This window comes from Monodon monoceros, unplaced genomic scaffold (genome assembly GCF_005190385.1).
Source record: "Monodon monoceros isolate NGI ecotype Baffin Bay Population unplaced genomic scaffold, NGI_Narwhal_1 Super_Scaffold_3, whole genome shotgun sequence".
NCBI classification, from domain to species: Eukaryota; Metazoa; Chordata; class Mammalia; order Artiodactyla; family Monodontidae; genus Monodon; species Monodon monoceros.
The window spans coordinates 91063510-91091416 of record NW_021703780.1 but is presented as its reverse complement, the minus strand read 5'-3'; the positions used below and the strand labels follow the sequence as shown (position 1 = coordinate 91091416).

Below are 27907 nucleotides of genomic sequence, written 5' to 3'. Positions count from 1 at the left end.
AGGAGGGGAGGAGGCGGGAGGGGAGGAGGCGCAGGGGGAGGGGAGGAGAGGTTCTGGTGCAATCATCAGTGATGTCCTGGAAGTAAAAACAAAGGCCACGATAGTCAACAGAACAGGCCTCTGGGGCCTGGAGGGGAGGAGGTGGAAAGTCAGCCGGTGCCATGGGCCTGGGAGCAATCTTATGGAAGACTTCCTGTTGTTTAGAAGCAGGGTGGGAGAGCCTGCCTCTTTATCTGATCCTGGACCACTTGTGCCTGCAAACTCTTCACAGCTGTACCCAGGGCTCCTGTGTCACTCACACAGTGGCTGGGGATCACCTAAGGGAAAAACAGAGCCAGGGCCAACCTGCAGTTGAGCTGCATGACCCTGGTACATCAAACACTATATGGACACCTAGGGCTCTTTGCTAACAAACTCTGAATTGGTCACCAGACATCTATGAAAACAAGCCCAGGTGGTCAGCTCCAGAGCTCCAACTGTCTCTTGGCCTACTAACTATTATTTTTAGTCCACCACTGTCATCCAGGCCACTTAAACCTCTCTGCTTTCCTTTCCCCATCTGTAAAATGGGGATAATACATACTTCAAGGAGTTGAGGAATAGATGAAATGGTATGTGCAAAGTGCCCAGTACAGGGGCTGGCGGACTTTCACTGCTCAATGCTAGCTATTTTTCATTATTTTTTTAATGAGGTGAGGTGGAATTCTGGATGATTCTTGGGCTTCAAAATTATGAATCACTATATTGTATAAATGAAACTTATATAATATTATAAATTTACTATACCTCAATTTAAAAAATAAAAAGGGGCTTCCCTGGTGGCGCAGTGGTTGAGAGTCCGCCTGCTGATGCAGGGGACATGGGTTCGTGACCCGGTCAGGGAGGATCCCACATGCCGCGGAGCGGCTGGGCCCCTGAGCCATGGCCGCTGAGCCTGCGCTCCACAATGGGAGAGGCCACAACAGTGAGAGGCCCGCATACCGTAAAAAAATAAATAAAAAGAATTCTTTATATTAAACTTTCTCTGTTCATTATATAAGTTCTGGGCATATAATGTACAACATGACAACTACAGTTAACAATAGTGTATTGTATATTTGAAAGTTGCTAAGTTGCTAAAATCTTAAAAGTTCTTATCACAAGGAAAAAAATTTTTAACTATGTATGGAGACAGATATTAACTTATTGTGGTAATCATTTCCCAATATATACATATATCATTATGTTGTACACCTTAAACTTATACAATATTATATGTCAAGTATCTCAATAAAACTGGAAAATTAATAAATTTTTAAAAAATTTAAACTCAGCAAAGGAAAGGATCCCCTGCATAAAAAGTCAGCTGGGTATCAACAAATGAACTCCTGTATGACCCATGATGATACATTTCACTTTAGGGAAGATAATTACCCTCCCTAATTCACCCCTTGAGAAAAAGCTGAACAATGCAGAATTATACTCAACTCCCAACCACAGAACATTCTGGCCTTTCCAAATATACAGAATCAAAGAATAAATGGCAGAAGCAACCCTGCAAAGCCTGTAATTCCATCTCTTGCCCAATGATAGAACTCCACCCGTCCCCCCCCCCCCCCCATCTCGCCTAGGTATAGTCTTCGCTTCTGCTTGAACACCTGGCAATGAGGTTTACCCTAGGTTCAAACAGTCTACTCAGAAGACACTCCTGCCCTTGTCCCCCCCCCACACACAAGGACAAACGCCTCCCAGAATTTTTGCTACTGATCTGTCTTCCGATGTTCAAAGACCTCTGAGTATGTGAATGCTCTCTATCTGATTTCTCCTTAAGACATGGCTTCTGATTGCAAAGCATCAGCATCCTTCCCTGTTCCTGACAGCACCTGGCCTCAAGAGCCAGGGTTCCAACCCCAGCTCTGCCAGCTCATCACTGCACGGCTTCAGGCCAGATCCGTAACTTCCCTAAGCCTCGCTTTTCCCATCTATAAAAGAGGGATAGTAAGAGTACCTCCCTCAGCAGGTGGTCAGGGGCTCAATACGATTGTGTTTATAAAGCACCCACCAAAGTACTCGGCAGAAAGTAAATCATGCAATCTACAGAAGCCATTTCTAGACCACCTCCACCTCCTACCACTGCTCTAACCAGCTGATGCACCTTCTAAAACAGGATTCCCCCAGGGAGGCTCGAACAGGGTGGAGAAAGGTGGATTACTACTGCCTCTGTGACGTCCTCAGGCAGATGGAGCTGTGGTGGCTTTGCTGAGCCTCACATCACCCGCTGGCCCAGCTTCAATTCACTGTCCTCTGAAACTGTTCCCTGAGCAAACTATAAAGAAAAGGGATGTCAGATTCTATTGGTAAGCAAGGTGGGAATAAAAATGTGCCAATTCAATACTCAAAAGCATTGAATTGTATACTTTTTTTTTTCCCCTTGGCCGTGCCACGTGGCATGTGGGATCTTACTTCCCAGACCGGGGATCAAACCCGTGCCCCCTGCAGTGGAAGCATGGAGTTTTAACCACTGGACTGCCAGGGAAGTCCTACTGAATTGTATACTTTAAAAGGGTTATCATTTTTTGTATGTGAATCATATTTCAATTAAAAAAATCAATGTGAGTTCACAGAAAAGCAGACATACCAAGCTTTCCACAAATATAAAGAACACTGTAAAGCCTGGAAAAAAAAAAAATGCACCAATTCAGAGATCTCCTTGGAGAAGAAATCCGTGGTCACAGAATCTGTGTTGCTCTTTGCCTTTTCTATACCTGCCTGGTCATCTTGTCCACTCTGCTGGCTCCAGTGGTTTCTCTAGGATGAGGATTCCCAAATCTGTCTCATGGCCAAGAGCTACTGGGATTCAGCTCCTAAATGCCCACAGCATCTCAATGTACCAAAAAGAACTCACCTGTCTGCCCAACCCTCTTCTCCTCCTCCATACTCACACCATCTACCTCCACAGAGTCTGGTGACATCTCCTGTCTCCCCTCTCTCCTTTTCCCTGTCACAGGGCCTTTGCCCATGCTGTTCCCTTGGGCCTAGAACACACTCATCCCTATCTCATCCCTTGCCCTACTTAAATCCCAGATCTGTTTGGGATCTGTTTTGCATACCCACTGCATTCCCATCACCAGTGCCTACCACATGGTAGGTGCTTAGTAAGTATGTCAAATATATGAATGAAGAAGTTTAATTTTGAGTTTAAGCTTTAATATATTTCTTGACTCCCCCAATTCTTTTGAACTCCTCTTCCCCGGCCCAATTGCAGCCATTACTATTTCTCAACTGGGCTCCATAAACCCTTCCTATTCACCTCTCTGAATCTGTCTTTCTCCCTGCATCTATTCTACACGCACAGCCAGTATGACCTTCTAGAAGCATAAACCAGACGATGTCATTCCTCTACTTAAAACCTTCCCAAATCTCTTCAGGGCTCTCCATAATCTGGTCCCTGTCTACCTCTCCTTCCTCGTCTCTCTGTACTCTCCACACTGCTTTTACACTCCAGCTATGATGAACTCTTCCAGATTCCCCAACATGCTGTATGCCTCCCTGTTCCCCAGGCCTTGGCATATGCCGTTCCTGCTGCCTGACACTCCTCCCCTCGCCTCCCCACCACCCCCTGTGGCTAACTTCCAGTCACCTTTACAATCCCAGTTTGATGTCACTGCCTCTGGGAGGCCCTCTCAGACTCCCCAAATCTGGGTTATATGTTGGCAATACGCTTCTCTATATAGCACCCCAATTACCCCATCTGGGCCCACTACCACTGTCCTAAAATCACCTGTTCACTTGGTTGCTTGTTTACCTGTCTTCACCATTAGACTGTGAGTCCAGGAGAGTAAGAACAGCAAAATTATTCTTCCCCACTGCCTCCCAGTCCCTAGTACAGTGCCTGGGACACGGCAAGCAGTCGAACTTGGGTTCAACGTACTACAGTATCAACTTGTCTGCTGCCTAAAAGAAATTACACTGGTTTTTAGGGGATTGTTTTCCTAAAACTAATAAAAGCCAAGTTCATACTGTTGGATCAAGAATGGAGAATACAGGCCTGCTGGCCCTTTTCAACAGATTTCTATAAGAAATCTGGAGAGCCAGAAACAAAATATCTAACTTCCATCCCTGAAAAGAAGTACCCCTCTCCCACTGACCATCCCTTAATATGTCCAAAAAGGTTAGAAACATTGACTCAGAACACCTGGATTCAAATCCCAGAATCATCAGTTAGCTGCAGTGTGTTTTTTGTTTTTTGTTTTTTTTTTTTTAAGAAGATGTTGGGGTAGGAGTTTATTAATTTATTTATTTATTTTTGCTGTGTTGGGTCTTCGTTTCTGTGCGAGGGCTTTCTCTAGTTGTGGCAAGCAGGCGCCACTCTTCATCGCGGTGCACGGGCCTCTCACTATCGCAGCCTCTCTTGTTGCGGAGCGCAGGCTCCAGACGCGCAGGCTCAGTAGTTGTGGCTCACAGGCCTAGTTGCTCCGCGGCATGCGGGATCCTCCCAGACCAGGGCTCGAACCCATGTCCCCTGCATTAGCAGGCAGATTCTCAACCACTGCGCCACCACGGAAGCCCTGCTGTGTGTTCTTAAGCAATTTACTTAACTTCTGAATTTCAACTCCCTCGTGCATATAAAAAAAGGTGGGGTGGGGGCTTCCCTGGTGGCGCAGTGGTTGAGAGTCCGCCTACTGATGCAGGGGACACGGGGTTCGTGCCTCGGTCCGGGAAGATCCCACATGCCGCGGAGCGGCTGGGCCCGTGAGCCATGGCTGCTGAGCCTGCGCGTCCGGAGCCTGTGCTCTGCAACGGGAGAGGCCACAGCAGTGAGAGGCCCGCATACCGCAAAAGAAAAATTAAAAAAAGGTGCGGTGAACACCCTTCCTATCTCGCAGGGTCATCATGAGGGGAAAACCAGATAATCCACACAAAGTGCTCAGCCCAGTACCTGGCCCTTACTAAGGGCTCACTTTTTTATTTTCAAGTGAGACTGAAATGAAGACGTTCCCTTTTCTTCCTTCAAAGTCTTCACTCACTTCTGTCCATAGCTTGTGATTCTTCTATTGGATAGATCCTTCTTACTTTGTCAGCACTGCTGGAAACACACTCAAATAAACAAAGGTCCCAGAAATGTTTCAGTCCTCTGCAGGCCCGTTAAGTGGCCGACAGTAGGACAAGTCATCCAAGGTACTGCTTCTCAGCCCCCAGATTCAAAATACCCAAGACAGCCAGACTTCATCTCCACTTTCCCTTCTTCTAACATCAAACCAGGCCCCTGCTGGAAGGCGGGGGTGGAGGGTGGAAACCTCTTCAAAGGAATGATGTAATTCAATATTTAGAACCTCTTCCACTTGGGTGTTAAGACAGGCTAAAGCACAGCCTCATCAAAAAAGAAGTATGTTCATTTCATTTTAAACAGTTCAAGATAGGAAAGAAATCCAATTTTTTTTTTTTGCTAAAAGCTTTGTGGCAGAACCTCACTGATTGTCATTTTTCCCATCTAGTTTTCCTGCACATACTTAACTAATTGCATTATATTCGTTTTTCTAAAAAAAAAAAAAACCTCAACTTTCGCCTACACACAATTCAGAATTTAAAAGTTAGCAACTCCTGAAATGAGACCAAGTTAGAACACTTTCATTAACCAAGAAGTTAACTAAGGTATCACTTAATCCTCAAGGGTGGACGAACAAGGGAAGAAATCAGAATCATTACTTTATGGCAGTGAATAGACCCCAAAACCACAGACTCACACATTTTTATTAACATGTAGAAGCAAGCCTCTTGTATTTCATTAAGATGAAGCCACCTGGCCCTTAGGGCTGAACAGTCTTTCAGTAATCAGGGGACAAAAAGAAACCCACTGACACTGCCCTCTTAAATTCGGCCCTTCCAAGCCCTGGTGTCAGGCACTGAAGACCCCCGTCATGCCTGCCCCTGGTGCATCACCCACTTCCTTATGACCAACTGCCCCATGTGTTTTCCCACCCACTTACTTTAATTTTGACAATTGTATACATCACCCAAGACACATGCAAAATACTCCCCAGAGACCTGGATTTGCACTCATTTACCCTACTTAAACACTTAAACTGACTAACATGGAATACCTCATCTACTTTTCTTTTTGGCCATGCCACGAGGCATGTGGGATCTTAGTTCCCCAACCAGGGATCGAACCCATGCCCCCTGCAGTGGAAGTGCAGAGTCCTAACTACTGGACCGCCAGTAATTTCCCTCACCTACTTCTAATAGCTTCCACATTGATGCTTTTAACACTAGTTGTGACAGAACCCGAGGAAAAAAATGCTTCGAGACAATCTAATTTCTATCACAGGACACAACTTCAATCCAAGGCCAACAGCTGCAAGAACCACCAATGTAAGGGGTTGTAGAGTAACAGCCATTAAGGAAGTTGCATTTGAAGTGACTGTTTTCAGACATGGAGAGGAGAGGAACCTGCGCTTTACCATTTTTTAATGACCCCTCCCACTGCAGAACTTCTGGACTGGTTGGTGTAATCCTGCTCATCTCAAAAAGATGAACACAAGTACCATTGGCTTCCAAGTTCTCAGTGTTCCTTTGCAATGCAGGAGGAGCTTTAGCTGGGAAGCAATTTTGTTCTGCAAGAACAGCTTAAACGCATTCCCATGCATATATTTCCGAACAGAAAGCCTTCCTCTCCCAAATGTTCCATGCCACCATGCAAGCTTCCAAATTACCTACCTATCCTATAAGCCAGTGGCTCTTAATGGTACCCCTGGGACCCCTGAGAGCTCCCAAGACCCTTTTGGAGAATCTTCAAAGTCAAAACTATTTTCATAAGAACACCAAGGTGTCATTTGCTTTTCACTCAGTCTGTCATACACGTACAGTGGAATTTTCCAGAGGCTGCAAGACATGTGATGTTACAAGAGACTCAAGGCAGAGGCAGGTATGTGAGTCCAGTTATCTTCTATTAAGCCAGATCTCAAAGCAATTTTCAAAAATGTAAAACAATGCCACTCTTCTCACTGAATTTTTTTTGTTTTGGAAAACATAGTTATTGTCTATGAAAAATATATGTTACTGTGTTAATATGCAATAGGTCTATTTCTTATATTTTCTGTGTTAATTTTCTCAGGGTTCATTTTGAATATTATAAATACAGATTGGTATAACTCATGTCAACAGAAGTTCTTTGAGGTCCTCAGTAATTTTTAAGCATGTAAAGAGCTCTTGAGGCCCAACAGAGGCTGCTACAAATTTTCTTTAAGATTTGCTCTGGCACTGGCTGGTCGTGTACTTAGGACTCATATCATATAAATATAAAAAACTGAATAGAATAGGATTAAAATGCAAACCATACAACTTAATAGCCAGGGCTTTAGAGAGGACCCCTTGATTCGAAACTTAAATCCTTTTTATTTGACACATTGAGTACCTACTATATATTACCGCTACTCCAGGTGCTGAGGATGTAGGTCAAATAAGACAGTCCTGGTCCCTGTTCTCATGATACACATATTCTAGTGAAGACAGTAAACAAACAAAAAAGATAAAACAATCAAGTCAGACAATGATAAGTACTATGCCGAGAATTAAAACTGTCACCCAATCATATCAGTTATGGCTGGTCAGGGAACAAGTTGAGACATGTAAATAAGACCTGAAAGTCAAGACAGAGGCAGTCATGCAAAAGAAACCAGGCGGAAGGGCATTTTAGGCAGAGCAAACAGCTAGTACAAAGGCCCTACAGCAGAAAAGGGCTTGGCAAGTTCAATAAACAGAAAACCAGTGCAAAGTCGGGAGAATTCATGGAGAAAGGAGGAAAGTACTGGGCAAGGTCAGAGAAAAGAGAAGCCTGTGCCAGTGGGACTTCACAAGGGTAAAATGCATGGCTTTTATTATAACTGTGATGGGAAGTTCGGAACCTTGACCAAGTCACTTACTCTTTCTGGGCCTCAAACTACTGATCTGCAGAATGGGGATCCTGAGGGTTTACCTCATAAAGTTGTGTTGAGGATTAAACACAAAGAAAGGAAATAATGGACTTAGCACACAGGAGGCAAGACACAGGAAACACTCCTGTGTGCTGTTATTCTACCTTCTGATCTGCTCTCTTTTCTACTCTCACAAGCTACTCGTATTGAGGGCTTATGGGCTTATGATCAGTTGAAGATCAGTCTATCAACCAGCAAGTCCAAATGAATGCAGACAAGGGACACACTGTGACATGCGTTTACCTGAACATGCCAACACCAACTCCTACAGAATGTTCTCCCCAAGTAAGACCCAAACCACCCAAGCACCGCCAAGTGAAGAATGGATGACTGCATGACACCTATGGAACCCCAAGTTTTGCTACTTGGCCTGAAAGCACCGTACGCTTGGAAAGTCATTCTTCTGCTGAAAAACGTAGCCAACAGAAATCCATCAGCTTTTCCTGCTCTTTCTTGGCATATCCACATCACCTCCAGCCCCTACAAAACAAAGGGCTTTTGCCAAAGTCTTTCAGCGCTGGTTTTATTGCTGCTCGCTTTAAAAATGACTGTTTAAAAAGAATGAAATCATAAAGCACCCTTTAAAGTTAGGCCGCAAAGAAGCGGGCTTATGCACAGAGACTTACAAGCGCCTGGAGGTCCAAGAGACCTCAGGGACTCAGAAACACGGGGGGGGGGGGGGGGGGGGACCATCCCCGCCACTTCACTTTTAGGTCAAGCAGCCCCCGGTGGGCAAAGCCAGGCAAAACCACAAGGCCTTTTAGAGGGAAAACAAGAGTATGCCCAGAAAAAAGAAGAGCTGCCAGCATTTGATCAATCTCCTGGCTGGAGACCAAGGACACTCCCTCCAGAGAAGCACAAGCCTCAGTAAGACGCCCTAGCCCAGGCACATATATGGTAACACGGCTGTAAATACGGGGGAGAGAAAACCCATCCTTTTCATGGTTGACTCTGCCAACAGAAGGAGAAAAGGTTCTCTTTCTAACCGTCTCTGCTTACTGGGGACTCTCACGGTTAATTCTGGAACTTCCTTTGAGCAAAGACACTTTGACGATATCATCTTCGTTGTGAAACGAGGACGAGCAGCAGCACGTTTTACAGTCGGACACCCGGCTAGATGCTCCCATCCCCACTGCCATCCACGTCTCTGTGCAGCCCCCTCCTCGCCTTCTGGTTCCTCTAGAGTCTAATCAGACTGTCCTCAGAAATGCAGTGCGTCCCCATCAAGAGATAATTTATTTGACTGCACAAAGCACTTCTCTCTGGAGCTCAGAAGATCGCATTCTGCTTTCGTTTTCAGCCAGTCGCAAAGAAAGTCATCAATTCAGAAGTTTCAACTTTAAGCAGGGCCCTCAGTTACAATCTCAGAAATAATAATCGTAAATCTGAAGTTCGGAGCGATCCTCTGGTTTAAATTGTTGCTCCTTTAGACATCTCACACACACACACAAAGATAAACTACTTGCCTTTTCACAAACACATCTGCTAAATAAGCTATTCTTGAAACAGGTACATGATCCACAGAGTTATTTCTCAGAAAAGATGTCAGCATGACACGTGCTCCTGGCCTACTCCTAAAGGCCAACGTAAGAGAAGCCAATCAAAGTTGGCAGTCAGAGCACTTTACATTTGGTGCGGAGAGATCATTTAGCCAAAAGTCCTCATTTTATAGGTGGAAACAAACAAACATCCTCTGAGTGACTTCTTGGAGGTCACACAAACCAATTGGTGGCCAAAGCCTGCAGACCACAGGGCTCCAGGAACCAAGACCAACGCTTGGAGGGATGGGGAGGGTGTTTGTTTTGTTAAAAAGTTAAAGTCAGTCCCGACCTAAGAAGACCCCCCTCCGCCCCCCCATAGGCTGAACCACAAAAAAATAAATAAATAAATTTTAAAAGCACGTTAGGTTAATATCCTCAGAGAGAGAGAAAAGTCTAAGTTTGGGAAAAACACTCTAGGCTTTCTCAGCCTCAGGGTTACTGTCACTGGGGGGCAGACAATTCTTTGCTGTGGGGGACCCTTCCTGTGCACTGTAGGATGTTTAGCAGCATCCCTGGCCTCAACTCACTAGGTGCCACTAGCACCCTCTTCCCCTCAGCTGTGAGGACAAAAAAAAAAAAACATCTCTAGCCACTGCCTAATGGCCCCTGGGGGACCAAATCACCCCGCTGGAAAGGCTTGGTTGTTTTGATCTCTGAGAACTTTTGCTAGCATCTATTATTCTCTATGCCCCAAAGCAGGTATTTTTATACCTATTCTACAGAAGAGGAAACAGACGCACAGATGTTACATGTTTTGCCTGGAGTGAACACGCAGGCAACACGGCAACACCCAGTTCTCGAGAGTCCCCATCCTGCAGCTCAGCAGGACAACACCATTTCAACCTGAGAGCAGCTCAGTCACTACTGCATTCCTACCTCCACTCCCTTTTAGTAACCATCACCAACTTCCCAAGCCGAATGCTCTCCAGAGAGCTGTGCTGAGAAAACACCTCAAAAGCAACCATGAGGAACTGCTGAAGACCTTTCTACCCGGTTCTCACTTCACTCTCCACGGCCAACAGGCAAAGCAATAGGCCAACTCAGGAAATAGGTCACCGGGACAGGGGTACAAAAAATTAGACGAAGAAGTAGCCTACAGACTTCAATGGGAGATAAAACGTAGATAAATAACCTCATTCATGAGTACCTGTGAGCACTTACTATGTGCCAGGTACTCCTATGAGGGAAAAATCAAAAAGGCCTATAGATAAAAAGTGTCACGGCGATTCAGATGACAAAGACTTTTAAGGTTCAGGAAAGGTTTCCCAGAAGCTGGGAAGAGACGCACTTGGCAAGGTGGATACAGAGGGGATAAGGATGGGGTCAGCAGGCAGAAAGCACACGTGCAAAGGTACAGAGACAGAACATGATCACGCACGTGGCTGGGAAGTACATGAATGTCCCCAAGTCTAGGTGTTTTTGTAAGCTTTTTCTGTTCAGATATATGTGCATGTGAAGGGGGTATGAGGAGCTTTTCAAGCTGTTTTTGCAAAACAAAATCACTTCCCAAAAAAAGCTGCTCCTGAAATGCAAACGAACACCAAGGAATTTGGAGGCTAGTGGTATTTTTTTCTTCTGTTCATCTTTTTCTGATGAGCAATGCTATACCAAGCAGTCCAGAAGTTCTGCTGACTCGAAGGGTCATAGAACATAATAAGACGTAACTTCCTCAAAGTGTCTGACAACAGGTTAAAATGCAGCTTTCTGTATGTCTGTGGCTTCACAATCCTTAGTAGGCTTTACATGTAGATTTTGGTCTCCTTCTACCTCTATCCAAACAGCCAATTTAAAAAACTCCCTCAATGTAAGCATGAAAGCTCTCATTTTTATCAGAGAGAATCCTGCCAGACTTTTTTTTTTAGCTTTATTGGAGTATAATTGCTTTACAATGGTGTGTTAGTTTCTGCTTTATAACAAAGTGAATCAGCTATACATATACATATATCCCCATATCTCCTCCCTCTTGCGTCTCCCTCCCTCCCACCCTCCCCATCCCACCCCTCTAGGTGGTCAAAAAGCACCGAGCTGATCTCCCTGTGCCATGCGGCTGCTTCCTACTAGCTATCTATTTTACATTTGGTAGTGTATATATGTCCATGCCACTCTCTCACTTCGTCCCAGCTTACCCTTCCCCCTCCCCGTGTCAAGTCCATTCTCTATGGCTGCATCTTTATTCCTGTCCTGCCCCTAGGTTCTTCATAACCATTTTTTAAATTTTATTTTATTTATTTTTTTATACAGCAGGTTTTTATTAGCCATCCATTTTATACACATCAGTGTATACACATCAATCCCAACCTCCCAATTCACTAATGAAGAAAAATCTGAAAGAGAAATTAAGGAAACTCCCATGTACCACTGCAACAGAAAGAGTAAAATACCTAGGAATAAACCTACCTAGGGAAACAAGAGACCTGTATGCAGAAAACTGTTAAGACACTGATGAAAGAAATTAAAGATGGTACCAACAGATGGAGAGATATACCATGTTCTTGGACTGGTAGAATCCTGCCAGACTTCTATACCCTCACCTTAGTTGGTGATTTCGCCTACCTCTCCTCTTAATTGAACATGAGAAGGCTGCTAGGGGAAAGTACAAAGGTCAGTTTCAAGAGGTGACAGCTAGCCATGAAAAAACAAACTATAAACATAAGTTCTGGGGGCTTCCCTGGTGGCACAGTGGTTGAGAGTCCGCCTGCCGATGCAGGGGACATGGGTTCGTGCCCCGGTCCGGGAGGATCCCACATGCCGTGGAGCGCCTGGGCCCGTGAACCATGGCCGCTGAGCCTGCGCGCCCGGAGCCTGTGCTCCGCAGTGGGAGAGGCCGCAGCAGTGAGAGGCCCACGTACCGGGAAAAAAAAAAAAAAGTTCTGAAAAAGCACAGGGGCAAGCACCCTCCAGCACAGATCTCACACTTTCACACGCATTAAGAATCCCCTGAGGACCTTGCTAAAACGCAGTTTCGGATTCAGTGGATCTGGGCTGGGACCTGAGAGTCTGCATTTCTAACAAGCTCTCAGTTTGAAGCCAATGATGCTGGTCTGGTGACCACAAATGGAGTAGTAAAGATGTAGAACAAGGTTTCTCAAATTTTTGGCTGTGACCCACAGTAAGAAATACACTGAACTTACAATCCAATGTTTACTCTGTGTGTGTGTGTGTGTGTGTGTGTGTGTGTGTGTGTGTGTGAGAGACAGAGAGACAGAGAGAGAGAGAGAGAGAGAGAGAGAGAGAGAGACAGAGAGAGAGAGACAGAGACAGAGAGAGAGAGACAGAGAGAGAGAGACAGAGAGAGAGAGATTGATTGAGAAAAGTTGTTGCAGCATACATAGTTCTTTTAAGTACCCATGTGATATACTGTGACGTTTTCTATTCTGGTCTACTTTATCAAAAAATCATCTATCAAGCTCCACCAAACTGATTTCACAACTTCTTAATGGCCTGCCACACAGTTTGAAAAGCATGGCTATAGAACAAGAGTAACATTCCTGCTTGACTGGGGAGAACTCCTACATCCTAACCCCAGCCTACTAAAGCTAAAACTGAGACCAACTTGAAAAGTTAAGAGTATGTTCAGGGCTTCCCTGGTGGCGCAGTGGTTGAGAGTCCGCCTGCCCATGCAGGGGACACGGGTTCGTGCCCCGGTCCGGGAATATCCCACATGCCGCGGAGCGGCTGGGCCCGTGAGCCATGGCCGCTAAGCCTGCACGTCCGGAGCCTGTGCTCCGCAACAGGAGAGGCCACAACAGTGAGAGGCCCGCGTACCGCAAAAAAAAAAAAAAAAAAGAGTATGTTCAGAATTTTTTTTTCAAAGGCAAGGATGTATCGATTACATTCTGGAAAAGCTTTCATGAAAAATGTTCAGGTTTTATATTTCCTTCATTTTAATTTACTTTCTGACCCACAGGATGAGAGTGAGAAGAGTACCTACCTGGCCCTGAGCTCAGCTCTCTTAAGTACCATCTCCCACTCAAAAGAACTAGGGCTTCTTGGAGAAAAGACTGAATTCAGGTCTGCATCAAGAAATATAGAAGATGAGCCTGGAACATCTTGTCATACAAGAAGCAGGAAGTCTAAGACCACTGGGGTTGTGTCTTTTGAATCAACTTGAGTAGCCTCTCTCTGAGCAGAGATGGACAATTTGAACATCAATAAGGATGACTACACAAAATGAACCATAGAAAATATGTCTAAAGCCATGAGTTCATAATGATACTAAAGAACCATACCCACTGGTCATCTCGGCACAGGGTTTCTCAACAGTGGCACTGCTGATACTCTGGAATGGATTATTCTGGGTTGGAGGGCTGTGAGATGTATTGAAGGCTATTTAGCAACACCCCTGGCCTCTAACCATTGGATGCCAGTAGCACCCTCTCCCCAGTTGTGACGACCAAAAATGTCCCCAGATATCGTCCAATGTCCCCCACTTGAGATCCATTGCCATGGATCATGCTAGGGAATCAACGCGTTATTTCTGAAAACTGATAAAACACAGAGAGAGACTGAAGTATTGATCCTGTCTTTTGTTTATATATATGAAACTTTACCCCAGGGAACCAAACACTAAGTGGAGGAAATTTCATTTCATAAAATATTCCAGCTAATAAATGAACCAGAAATAGAAATAGGAGTGTTACAAGTCCAGCTGAACTAATGGATTGAGGCAATCAGCATCACTGGATGCTAATCACAAGAAAGCATATCCAGACATACCACACACGCCCGTGAGTGAAGCTCACAGTAGACTTGGGGGAAAAAAAGCGTGACTCTGATCAAGCCTCTGCATCTAACTATCAAATTAAACATACATATAATAAATATAGAGGACAGAGGAACATGTTCAACTACACCGCACTGATGCAGTCAGCAAAATGCGGACTGTAGGAAAAGATATCACCCAGTTTCTTTAATAACAACCAAAAAATGCATGGAAAGAAAAGAGGGGTCGAGGAAATACATGGATTAAAAGACACAGTGACCATTTGCAATGTATCGACCTCATTTGGTTCCTAATTCAAACAAACTGCTGAAGTATGCATATCTGTTATTATTATATATATGTTGAAATAATAAATTTATTTAAATTAAGGAAGTGAGAACACAGATGCAATTTTAAAATTTGCTTTTTTTCCCCTTGAGATGGACAACAGTATCGTGATTGTTTGTTTTTTTTTAAAAGAATCCCAATACTAGAGATATATACTAAAATATAGATGAACTGGTATATCTGAGATTTGTTTCAATACCATCCAAGAAGAGAGGGAAGAGTATATGAGAATGTGGATAAAACAATATGGGTCATAAACTGATAACCATGGAGGGTGAGTAAGGAGTAAAGAGGGGTTCATAATACTAAGATCGCTACTACTTCATGTATTTCCAATTTTCTAGAGTAAAGTTTTCCTGTTAAGTGCAAACAAAAGAGTGCCTGGCCCTAACCCCTCAGGGGATTAGGTTACTTTGCAGAACCAATGAGAAATTTTTTATTTAAATACATGATAACTAGGCTTTACCCCTGTAATGTGGTAACTGACATTTGAATAGTGTTTTACCTTCCATTTCGTTTTCTTTTTTTATTCTTTTCTCCTTATTTCTTTTTGATTTATAGTTGATTTATAATGTGTTTCATGTGTACAGCAAAGTGAATCAGTTATACATATACACATATCCACTCTTTTTTACATTCTTAAAAACAGTACAAACTGAATGAGAAAACCTGGACTCTATGACAGTGATGAAACCTGAATGATATACTTTTTTTTTACCCTAGTGATTCCATACATGTCCTCATTCCAATGAAATCCCATCAAACGTACAGCCCCCTCTGGATAAATGACTCAGATGTCTATTTATTAAGAAGAAAATATGTTCACAATATAGAGTGCAAAAGGCAAGGAATCAAACAGGAGGTATGAGTTCCTTTTCACAAAATTTAAACATACATGTAATTTTTATATGTCTATACATAGAGGGAAAGTTTGAAACCCTAATCTTAGATGGTAGGATTGGAAGTGACTGCTTTTGTTTTGTTGCCTATATTTCCTAAGGTTTTACAACTGAATATGTACATCTTACACAATAAGTAACAAAATGTATTTTTGTTACACGTTTGTACACATTGAGGGGTCCACTCCACTCCTCAGGGAGAATCACTTAGAAGGAACTTCACACCCCCGAAGGATATTAGATAGCAGAGCATGAGTGCTCTTTGTGTAATTCCTTAAAATGAGACTAGACAGACTGCAGGGTAGCCACAGGACACAAAAGGTTTGTGTTGAAGATAAACCCCCAGGAATATCATTAGGTTCTTAGAATTTGTTTTGTTATCCAAGCTAACAGTACGTTCACCTCTTTTATCAAAGATGCCTTTCCTCCTGAAGTGAATTACAATCCCAGGTAAATCAGGTGATTAACCAGACAGTCTAGAAATATGGGTTTTATCCCCCAGCAAGTTCCAAGCTGGTAATGTGATCCTGCCAGCCTCACCAAAGCCTCTTTGGAAAGGACAAGGTGGTTTAGTGATGCCGAAAACCACTGAGAATTCTGTGCGAGTTTACAAATCCTCGGGGAAACAAATCATTGCATACCGGCCAACACCTGGCCCCTGCACAATCTTCCCGATTCCCTCTCCCACCTGAACACCTGGCACTCTCCCTCAGCTGCAGCCATCCTGGCCTCCTTGTCCCTCCTCTAACAGGCCCCACCTGCTCCCATCTCAGGGCCTTTACACTGGCTGCTCTGGCCCTTTGGAACATCCACCCCCCAGACACCTACATGGCTCACCCACCCACTTCCTTCAGATCTCTGCTGAAATGCCACCATGTTAAACATCCCTTCCCTAACATAACGTTGCAAATCAACAAAAATTTTTTTAAAAAATAAGAGAGACAAGGAGGCATAATAGGTAAATGACTACAGTTTGAGCTGACCAATTAACAATTGATTTCCCTATTACCACAACCATAAACAGAGATGAGAAACTGATCACAACGTTTTCGCATTGCAGGTATAAATAACAAAACGCAAACTGAAAATAAAAAGAGACTTAACCTGACTGAAGTCAAAAGAAGAAAAAAAAAAGCCCTTCCATGACTCCTGATCTCCCAGAGTACTCCCTTATCCCCTTTACTGTTCTGTTGCTGTTATCATTTTTTTTCTTTTTATTGTGGTAAAATATACATATATAACACAAATTTTACCATTTTAGCCATTTTTAAGTGTATGATTCAGAGGCATTAAGTACATTCACATTATTCTGCAACCATCACGACAATCCATTTCCAGAACTCTGTCATCTTCCCTAAAGGAAACTGTACCCACTAAACACATTCCCCATTCCCCAGCAGCCCCACCCAGGGCAACCCCTATTCTGCCTCTTGTCTCTAAGAACCTGATTGCTCTAGAAACCTCTTCTAAGCGGAACCATACACTATTTGTTCTTTTGCATCTGACTTGTTTCACTTAATAGAATGTTTTCAAGGTTCACCTATGTTATAGCATGTATCAGAATTTCATTCCTTTTTAAGGCCAAATAATACTCCACTGTACAGATATACCACATTTTGTTTATCCGTTCATGGGTCAATGGGCATTTGGGTTGTTTCCATCTTTTGCCTATAGTGAATAACGCTGCTATGAACATGGGTATACAAAAATGTTTGAATCCCTGCTTTCAACTCTTTGGGGTATATGCCCAGAAGTGGAATTGTTGGGTTACCTGGTAATTTTACATTTAATTTTTTGAGGAACAGCCATACTGTCTTCCACAGCGGCTGCACCATTTTACATTCCTACCAACAGTGCACAAAGGTCCCAATTTCTCCACTTCCTCACCAACACTGTTGTCTTCCGTTACCCCTCACCCAGCTTTATTCTTCTCCATAGCATTTACTACGTATCACACTACAATACTTGCTTACTATATTGGCTGCCTAGCCCCAGTTAGGATTTAAGCCTCTTAGGAATAGGACTCTCATCACTGCATCCCCAGCACCTAGAACACACCCTGGCACACAGCAGATACTCCAAGTTTGTTGAATGAAGGAATAAAATATTTGAACCACAACTTAAACAGGCATTAGAGTTTCTAGAACAGATTTATCATACCAAGTGCCTTAAACAATGTCCAGTTTAGGGAGGAACCTGGACATAGTTCAACAGGAGGAATAGCTCAGTGGGTGATGGTTTCAGCTCATCCTCATTAGCAATAACCTCAGAACCACAAACACTATGACAATTGGTAGGAATCATGGAAATTATGTCATTCCTGTCCCTGACTTCAAGCCTTAATTCATTTCATCAAAAGAGCCGGGCAGGGCTTCCCTGGTGGCGCAGTGGTTGAGAGTCCGCCTGCCGATGCAGGGGACACGGCTTCGTGCCCCGGTCCAGGAAGATGCCACATGCCGCGGAGCGGCTGGGCCCGTGCACCATGGCCGCTGAGCTTGCGCATCCAGAGCCTGTGCTCCGCAACGGGAGAGGCCACAACAGTGAGAGGCCCGCATACCGAAAAAAAAAAAGAGCTGGGCAAAAACTTAGTGAACTAAAAAATCGCATGTACTTCCAGTTACTAAAGAAAGAGCCTGTGAAAGCAATGTGTTTTATTTTAAAAGATCAAACCAACAGCAAAAAGATGGGGCACTGGCCTTGGGTAGACTCCTTAATTAGACGTGCCCAAGAGCAGCTTGACCTAAAAACCTAACTCCAGGCCTAATTTTAATTCTTTGACTTTTTTCTGTTGTTCAAATTTGGTGTTTGTTGCTTCATTTTGGTTTGTTTTTTAAGAGCTGCTTGTAAAGAAATCAGATTTTCCATGAAATCATTACAAATGAGCTAAAAAGCCATTTGGGTTTTTGCTGTGGAAGTCAGTTGGTAGTATACCATTGTATTAGAAGTTTCTTTCTCTCTTTAAGACTATGGTCTTCCTCAGCTGAAAATATTTTGAGATAAAAGGCAACAGATCTGTCTTCAGTTCGCCTATTTCTTCTCTAAGCAACCATTCCATCTCTCCTTGCTCAAGAAAAGGTGCTAACTCCCTCCAAAAGGCAACCGCTGTGTTTAAATGGAACACCACTGTCAACCCCAAACAACTTCCATGAGTACCAAACTGGAGGCCAGGAGTAATTCATTACGAGCATGAAGAACTTTCCCTGCCTGATAAGGAAATCTTGATAGGATATTCTGTTCCGATTTGAATTATTCAAAAAGCAGATTATACTTTCAACACACACACACACGCAAGCGAAAGTAAGAAACGAAAAAGTGTTCTTACACAACTGGCCACAAAGCAAACTGAAGGATACGTGAAAAGACATCAACATTTCACAGTTTAGACTCGCTGCAATTTAAACTTTCGAAGTATTCCAATGGAGAAACACCTGAGTCTTGTAACCTGCTCAGATGCCTTGATGTAGACAATCAACATGGATTTCAGGTATGAGATAAACCCAATGATGAACTTAAACAACGTTCCTTGTGGTTTGGTTTGGTTTCTTTTATTCTCCTCATGCAGACTTGCAGCACACAGCTTACCAAAACGAACTCAGTACACCTGAGACCTCCTCAAAGAGCCACAGTCTTTTATTCCTACATCTATGGCTACGTCGTTTTCTTCTTACATCAAGGTCACTTTGTTCCTTCATCGTTTGGTGGGACACAAGCAAAAGTTATTCATCGACAGCAATAAGTTTACCACTTTTCCCAGGTACCCCCTTATCCCCCCACAAACCTAGGTGCATTTGTGGGAAGCAGCAGAGTCCCAAAACCTTGGGGTTATATCTTGCATCCACTGGGTGCTAGTTACCGGACAAGTGATTTCACTCTGCACCTCAGCTTCTTCACCTGTACCTGACTCACAGGGTTTCTGTGATGTACGGCTCTGGACCTGGCTTACAAGTACTTAATGGGCATTATTATTTTTAGCAACCAGAGAAGAGACCACTTTCTCCCTGCCTGTACCTTACTCTGAAGAGGGGACCTGAACCCAATCCTTGGCCTTATGAGTGCCCACGTAGCCATACGAGTCAAGAAAACTCCAAGAAGGAAGTAGACCTCACACATCCAAATCCTTCCCACTCCACGAGCACTCCTGAGGAGCTTATCAACAGGAAACAAAAGCACAATACTACTATAATGAAATGTCTGACTTTTCTAATTAGCAAAGCCCGAAGATTGTAGCCCAGGGAACAGCCAAATTATTTAGAATGTTAAAGAAGTTATGAAGACCCAGGCCCCCCACCCATATTACCCTATCGTTTACCCTCTTCCTGACCATTTCAGAAGAAAAAACTTGTGATGCTCAAATCTGCAGCAATGAGGATGTATGTGTACCCGTTGAAACCTCCCTCTCGTGAAGTGCAGTCTGAACATTTGGGGAGGAAAAAAATAGGAGCTGCTTGTGTTTACAGTTAAATGCTGCTCTAAGCTCATATCCCATGACAGGCACCTAAACCATAGGAATCCACCAGATTCCTTGATGTTCAAGTGGCTTCAAGTCAAGGGCTGGATGCTATTATCTTATGTTTCAAGAACTTCCCTTTTTAAAGTTCTAATTCTTTCAGTTTGCCAGCAACCACTTTCATTTCTTGGAACCCAATCTACTCTGATTAAACACACGTTCACAGTAAGAAAAAAGAAAGTGACTATTTTGAAAGAGAGAAGCAGATAATTTTTGCTTACATATCTTGGCAGATGAAATACACTGTATCCTTCAGAATTTAAATCATCAGCACACCACCTGGCAAGTTCAATTCTCACGTCACCAATGGGCATCCCTTTTACTGGTCCATTTAATGTTTTTCTTTTTCTCCCCTCCTCTCATAAACCTTCAGGCTGCTTCACTTCTGAGCTAGGGCCAAAAGTACTAGGCAGGACTGCCCTCTGGATCTCATCCGCTCCCTAAAGCCCTCACCAAAGGCAGTGACAAATTTTGGAGACTGAGCTATGAAGTTTCCTTTTATTTCCTACTCCCCGTCTCCATGACTCTTTAGAGGGAACTTAAATAGGCTTAGGACAAAAACTCCTTACTGATTACAGCTCTCAGGCTTCCACACTCACCTGACCCGGGTCAGGCACTCTGTTGCCAAAACACGCCCAGCCAGGAGTGCGAGTCCGGCTCCTCCCGTAGTCAGCTCCTAAATATTGAGAAAGAAAGAAGACTGAATATGAGATTGGCCAGATGTGGGTGCCTAAGAGAAATTTTCAAATTCCACACTTCCACTTTCGTTAGCCTCCTTCCTGGAGAGACAACCCCGCTGCCCCCGCAACACACACACACACGACCACCACCACCAAATCTGACAGGTAGGTTGGTGGGATCACTTAAGTGAGGATTACAGGTAACTCCGCTTATTTGTTTCCAATATATAACTGACAGGTGAGACTAAGTGCGCACAAACTTCGAACGCGCCGGGAGGCTGAAACTAAGCGAAGTGTTTGGCAGATCCCAAAGCACTTGTTTCCCAGAGCGGAGGCCAAGTATCCTCATCGGGCGTGAGCTTCGTCCACACTTCATCCCTCACCGCTCCCGGGGTTTTCTTCCGTTTTTTAAAACCTCCCCACTGGGGCCCCAGTACACACATTATTCTCCCAACCGTGCAGCACGAGGGACGGCTACATTTTAAGAAAGATTGTTTCCTGCAGCGGACTCACACAGGACACCCCCGCACACACCCCCCCCCCCCCCCAAAAAAAAAAAAAAAACTGTTTCCTGCAGCAGCTGCAACAGTTTCCAACTTGGGGGAATGCCATTCCAATCCAGAATGGGCAGCCCTCAAAGCCAGTCGATGGAGTTCAGAATTTTTTTAACCTCAGATGAACCCCCCCAAAATGCCCTCTGTAAAAGAACCTCTAAATGCATGCAAGTGCGTGCAAATCCACCAAGAACTCCCAGAGAAAGAGGCAAAAACTTCTGCCCCCGGGGGAACAGTACCAACTCCCCGCGCCCTCTGCCCGGCCCCAGCCGCTACCTTGGTGCCCGGGGAGCCACGCCGCTTTGGGGGAGGAGGGCGAGGAGAGGGGTTAGCAGCCGCTGGGTAATCCCATGTCCGCGAAGAGGGCGCTCGTTCCGCGAGGATGGAAGCGGAACACCCACACCTCCTCTCGGCGTGAGCTTTCTCTCTCCACCCTCTGCCTCCTCCTCCACCACCACCTCCTCCTCCTCTCCTCCCACCCCAGCGAGCCTGAGGAACCGCTTCAGCAGCTCATCCACATGGTTACTGCACTGAGAAGCGGCTTCTGGCAGCTTATATAGGCCGGGAAGCTCCCTGGGCAATGTAGTCCGAGTCCGGGGTCGTGTCGGCGCCTGGGGCCGTGAGGATGAACTACAAGTCCCAGAATCCTATGGGCTCCCGGGCTGGGCTCTAAATAGACGCACGCCGGGACAGGGAGGGGCGTCCGGCCGAGAGTCCGGGCTTCAAAACGAGCTCGGGTCTCAGAGCCGGCTGGGATTGGAGCCCGCGACCCAAAACCACCTCTGGGGGCGCCCCCAACCCTTGGGGACTCTTCTCCTTCGGCTGCCCCCTTTCCCTAGAATCCAGGTGTCACTGGGAGCAGAGGGCGGGGAGGAGCTCGGATTTCTGCTTTGGGAAGTTTTTACAAGCTGTTACCCACCCTTCCCCCGCTTTGAGTCCCCGGGGGAGCCAAGAATTTCAGAAATCCAGGGCACAAAAACGCCAGTGTTTGCGGTCAAGGATTAAAGGCGCGAGGTTGTCTTTATTTAATCTGCTCTGCCCTGTTCGGGTTTGCACAGAAAACTAAGTCTGGGAGCAGTGCAAGCGGGAACACAGGCAAGTGGCTTGAGAACACTTTCCTGAGCCCGAGCTGCTTGTGTGTTTCCTCGCCCCGCAGGAGGTAAAGAAACGCAAGCCTCTCGGTGCACAAATAAAGGAGCCAGGTTGTGACTTGCCAGCGCTGAGATTGAGAGGCAGAAAATAAATACAAACCGCGACCTCGGTCCTGACCCTGCTACAGGCAGCCCCTCTGCTCCCGGGAGCTGTAAATGCTTAAGTAAATAAACCGCAAACCAGAAAAATAAGGGCTGTGGAGAGAGAAGCTCATACAAAGATGCGCGTCCAGGCGGGGCGCCCTCCAGCAGCTCCGACGGGGGCTTCAGGGACAAGGTGGCTTTCAGCTCACTGCTAAGTGATGCCTGGCTATAAGCTTCTGGCTGCGGCTTTTGCAGGGAGGGCAAGTCAGCCTCAGAAGATGTGCGTTCATTCCTCAAACGTTTCCTGAGAGTCTGCTGGGTACCAGGCGCTGTGCCAGGCACTGGAGTATGGTGGTGAGCCAAAACACATCGCAGTGTTCCGGACAGGCACTGCCTACTGCCGCATGGGATCTGCTACAACAGCAATAGCAATAATAATAATTGGGGAGACTGATTTTGAGCCCAGCCCACATGCACTTTTCATCAGTTTTAACAACCCTAGGCATATTTATTATCCCTATTTGACAGACGCGCAACTGAGGGCTCAAAGAAATCAAGTAACTTCCCAAGATGACACCGTCAATTAAGTAGTGCAGCCTGGATTCCAAGTCCAGCCTGTAAGTGTACTAAGTCCTTGTCTTTCGGGAAATCCATCACCACTACCTTAAACGGCCTCCCTCCCCATTTTGGGAGCAGCCTCTGAGCCCTTGGGCAAGTCATTTTTATCTCTTTGCCCTAGTTTTGCCATCTTGGAGGGAGAAAATCATTAGAATTTGCCAACTTTCTGTCAAGTTTGCTTGATACAGAGTCAACAGTCTTATGAAACTTCAGAAACAAATTAGGGGAGCAGCATAGCTGATAATTATTACTGACATAATAATGCCAAAACTAATAATAATTACTGACATTTATTGGGTACAGGCCATGTGCCAGGCATTACTCTAAACTCTTTATGTACATTACCTCATCAAATCCTATTAATGAACCTTTTTTTACTTATGAGAAAATTGAGGCACAGAGAGGTTAAGTAACTTCCCCAAAGTCACACAGGGAATAGGCTGTCTGACTCCCAAACCTTGGTTTTTTACTACTGCCCTCCACAGCTTCCTCAATGTAAACATATGTGTTGTATTTGCGCATATAAGCGTTTAATCATCCAGGAATGGTTATCACACTCACCTTTGTCCCCTCCTCTCTTTCAGCATCATCCTCTGGTCGCTGGACACCACAGGCTTCTGCCTAATGCCTCAAGCTACCCCTCCCATCAGCAGGAAGCTCCCCCATCTTGTCACAACAAAGGGGTTCACACCTTTCCCATCTGTCCCCTCTCTTCCTCCATGAAAACAATCTGTTCTATTTCTAAAGGGTTTTTTGTTCTGCTTTTCATATTCAACAAATCGCTCTATGCTGACATAACTGGTAAATAACTGGTAAATACTAAAGCACCCTACCCTGTGCTTCTAATTCAGAAACACAGTGGGATTTTAACGTGGATTTTCTGAAGAAAACTTGCTCAAGTCTGAGGGCTGGAGTTGGGTGATTTTCATCCTCACCATATAGTGGACACTTGACCTTTAACTGCTTTCTCCACTGTCTTCCCACCCAGACCACAAGTTTCATTAAAGGCAGGGACCATATTTTATTTATGCTTGTATTCCCTACCACTCCTAATGCAGCAGGCCTTATTCCTCTGTCCGTGCATTTTTTTAGATATGCAAAAAAAAATGTTCATTTTAAAAAGGTGTTTTGACAGGAGGTGTGGCAGGCATGTGGAAAACTAGATGAACATATTTTTTGAGCACACAAACCTTGTAGCCCATTTGCGTCATAGACTGTTTCCTCTACCTGTGTGTATGAATGGTCCTATTCAACATTTTGCAACTGGCCTCAGGTTCTGGAAGCTACAGGATCACTAGAAAGTAGTTTTGCGAAATTTGCTATGCTGCACAGAGGTTCTCTATGATGGAGTATGACTGATGATTGAATTCCCGATAAAAGGACCACAGCCCATTTCATTCTCCATTATCCATGGAGGGAAGGGGACTTCTTTGTCTTTGCTGTATTTTTTTTCCTGGTAGAAGTTTCTAGATCTGTGCTTTCCAATACAGTAGCCACTAGGCATTCGGTCACTCACGATGTTGACTACTTGTAACTGAGATGTGAAGTAGGTATAAAATACACACTGAACTTTAAAGACTTAGGACAAAAAAATCAAAATATCTCATTAATAATTTTTATATTGATCACGTGGTGAAATGATAATATTTTGGTTATATTGAGTTAAAGTAGATTATAAAAATTAATTTCACCTGCTTTTTACTTTTTTATGGTATTACCGCAATATTCAAAATTACATATATGGCTTATATTATATGCTACTGGACAGTGCTGGTCTAGAACACCAAGAATCTGATTCTTGAGATCCAACTTGAGAAGATGACCAGCCCTGAAAGTTGCCATTTATGACTTTACCCTTGAAAATGCCCTGTGCAGGGAAGTAGGAGAGCTTTGCAGTCAGGATACTATCACAGATTGAGCAGAAGTCTGAAGAACGTCCAAAACTAGCACATCAGCCTACCCCAGGGAAACCCTGCAAATAGAAACAGGTTCTCGTCAGCGGTATTTAGCTGAAAACTGCAACTGAATTAATCTTCCGAGAAGCCCACCCTCAAATGCTACCCTGATTAACACAGCAAGATATGCTGGAGAAAGCAAAGAACGGGAAAAAAATGGGTGTGACACCCAGGTGCACCATTAATATCCATGTAGCTGTGGCCAGTCACCTAACTGTGCAGAGGCTCAGTTTTTTTGATGAGTAAAGCCAATAATCCTTGCCCTGCCAAGTTCACCAGATCAAATGAGTCATTGGACATGATTGGCGTTGCAAGCTCACCGTAGCTGTACCAAGAGAGCCTTATCAACAAGCATGGGGAAAATGTTGATGCGTCATGATATAGTACTCAGTTCCAAACCAAACTTCAGATTATTAGGGCAGCATTAGTCCCAGTTTTCTCCCAGGCAAATGTCACAGTGAGCCTTGAGTACTTTCAATAATAGCTCTCCCAATCACTCTTAAATGGCAACACAGAATGACTGGCACTGAAGTCAGAGAATTTGATGTATTTTTTCGGGCCCTGTTGTGTTACCTACATGTGTACTACATTTACTATCAGTAAAGAGAACTAGCTACTATATAGCCAATCTTCCAACTGTTCTCTCTTGGTCATTGGTCATTATTTACTTTTTGTGGTGGAAGGATGGAGTCACAGTCCTCTTTGAGAATCTTATAAAACCCATGGACATTTGCCCCAGCACAACACAGATGCTCACAATTTTAGCACCAGTTCTTGAAATTTTTTGTACCAACACCCCCAGTCTCATTCATAGATACCCCTACAAGACTAGATTGTCTTTTAGCTCCGTCTTTTTGTAATGTTGTCTTTCCAACCAGATAAACTGTTTGAAGATAGCGACCAGGTCCTATATTTGTGTAGCATGTAGCTCAGCTTTGTATACAGAGTAGGTGCACAGCATTTATCGGCTAATTCACTATTGAAACTATAAGGATGGCCAGAAGAAATGATGCACAAACACATAGCAGCCCTACCTGAGATGGAAAAAGTGCAGTTGGCATTTGGACAAGAGCAGAAGAGAGAACAATTTGGCATGGAGCTAGGAAAAGTGAGGTGTTTTTCCTGAGCCCAGGCTCTGGGCACCCTCTGAGGCTAGGAAAAGGCATGAACAGGGAGAGGCCCTATATTTGCTGTCCCATCTCTGGAATTTAAAAGAGAATCCTGGTCAGTAACCTTGCATGTGGAGGGAATCTCGGCAAATTGTCAATGATATAAAATCAGGGAGGCAGCATAATAGCCACAGAAGAATGCAAAAATTAAGCTCTCACTACCACTTTAAACTATATGAAAGTGACAGCTATGCCATCTCTGATTATCGCTGCCAACATTATCAAGAACCATGTAAGCAAATCAAGAGCACTATTGCTTTCTTACCCATTATCTTCCTGTGACACATGCAGAACCAGGGCTTTATTATCATCTCAGACATTTCCCCCATCTCCTGCCTCCCATCTGTAGGACTATCATCCTCAACTACTCTGGTAGCCAAGCTAGACCTAGGGACTTGAAGAAATCTTGGGAAAGTCCTCATTATCTTACCCCAGTGTTTGAAATGAAAGGCAATCTGTCAAAAGAAAAACAGAAAGCTTTTCCTTACAGAAGATTTCAGCTAATACATGTAGAAGGAATAATAAAATTAGAAAATCACCGTTTTGCAGCTTCTGCTGTAAACATGTGTTTAGGCAGATATCAATGAATGCCAAACCTCCTGGGCGAAATGTTGATGGGAAGAAAGATATTCATATGGTCCTTAAAAATCACTTCCCACACTACTCACTAATTACGAAGTGGAAAGTGGACCTTTACGGTGAAGAAATATGGCAATCACCCACATTAACCAAGTAGTCAAATTTACCATCAAGAATACTGGAACAAGCAGAAACTATTTACATCCTGATATGATTCTGTAAGAAACCCACAATATCACATGTGAAACGATATTGCCCAAAATGTTTCAGCATACAGTCAGACAAACCCGGAATATGGGGCATTCCACAAGACCACTGGTCTGGATGCTTCAAAGAAATCCGTGTCACGGAAAAACTAAATGGCAGGAGGACAATCTAGTTTTAAAGGACGAAAACAAACATTACAACTAAATGCAACATGTGACCAGTGATTGGATCCTGAATTGGAAGAAATAAGAAAATATATCTATGGAAGACATTTTTCAGCAACTGGAAAAATTTGAATCTAGATTGTATGTTAAACAATATTATGGAATTATTCATTTTCTTGGGTGCAACAATGGTATTGTGGTTATGTAGGAGAGTGCCCTTGTCCTTAGGAGGCATACCCTAAAGCAGCTGTCCTCGATGGTTTTGGCACCAGGGACTGGTTTCGTGGAAGAATTTTTCCACGGAGTGTGGGAGGCGATGGGTCAGGCTGTAATGCGAGGGATGGGGGGATGGGGAGTGGCAGATGAAGCTTTCCTTGCCCACCGCCGTTCACCTCCTGCTGTGCGGCCCGGTGGTGCCTAACAGGCCTGTGGACAGGAACCAGCCGCAGCGGGGGGGTTGGGGATCCCTGCCCTAAAAAAGTATTAAGAAGTGGAATCTCCTGGTGTCTGAAACTCACTCTTAAAAAATGCATATGTATTTAATCTGAAAAGATTGTTTATGTATTTGTACTTGTCTACGTCCTCAAAAAACGATCTAAAATCTTGCCACATTTATAGATATTTCTATGACCATTTTTGTGATCATTTCAGTTACACTGGAGAAATATTTCATACCTTTGAAGGTGATAGTTAAGTGCAATAAATTATTTTAAAATTTCCATTTAAGTTTTTCGGTAAAATGTAAAACAAGCTAGTTCCTGTAACTAGGCATATTTGTGTCAAAGGTGGCCAAGTTA

At 44.2% G+C, this 27907-nt stretch overlaps 1 protein-coding gene across 3 annotated transcripts in view; it reads right to left on the bottom strand.

The window, feature by feature from the left end:
- Nucleotides 1–21629, bottom strand: part of ITPR1 (inositol 1,4,5-trisphosphate receptor type 1) — a 321687-nt gene extending 300058 nt beyond the window's left edge. For all 3 annotated transcript variants that reach the window (XM_029244000.1, XM_029243998.1, XM_029243999.1), the window contains exons 1-2: nt 21460–21629; nt 20549–20625 (exon numbers count right to left, since the gene is read on the bottom strand). The gene's annotated coding sequence lies outside the window, so the exon portion shown is untranslated. The remainder of the gene's footprint in view (nt 1–20548; nt 20626–21459) is intronic.
- Nucleotides 21630–27907: the final 6278 nt, after the last annotated feature.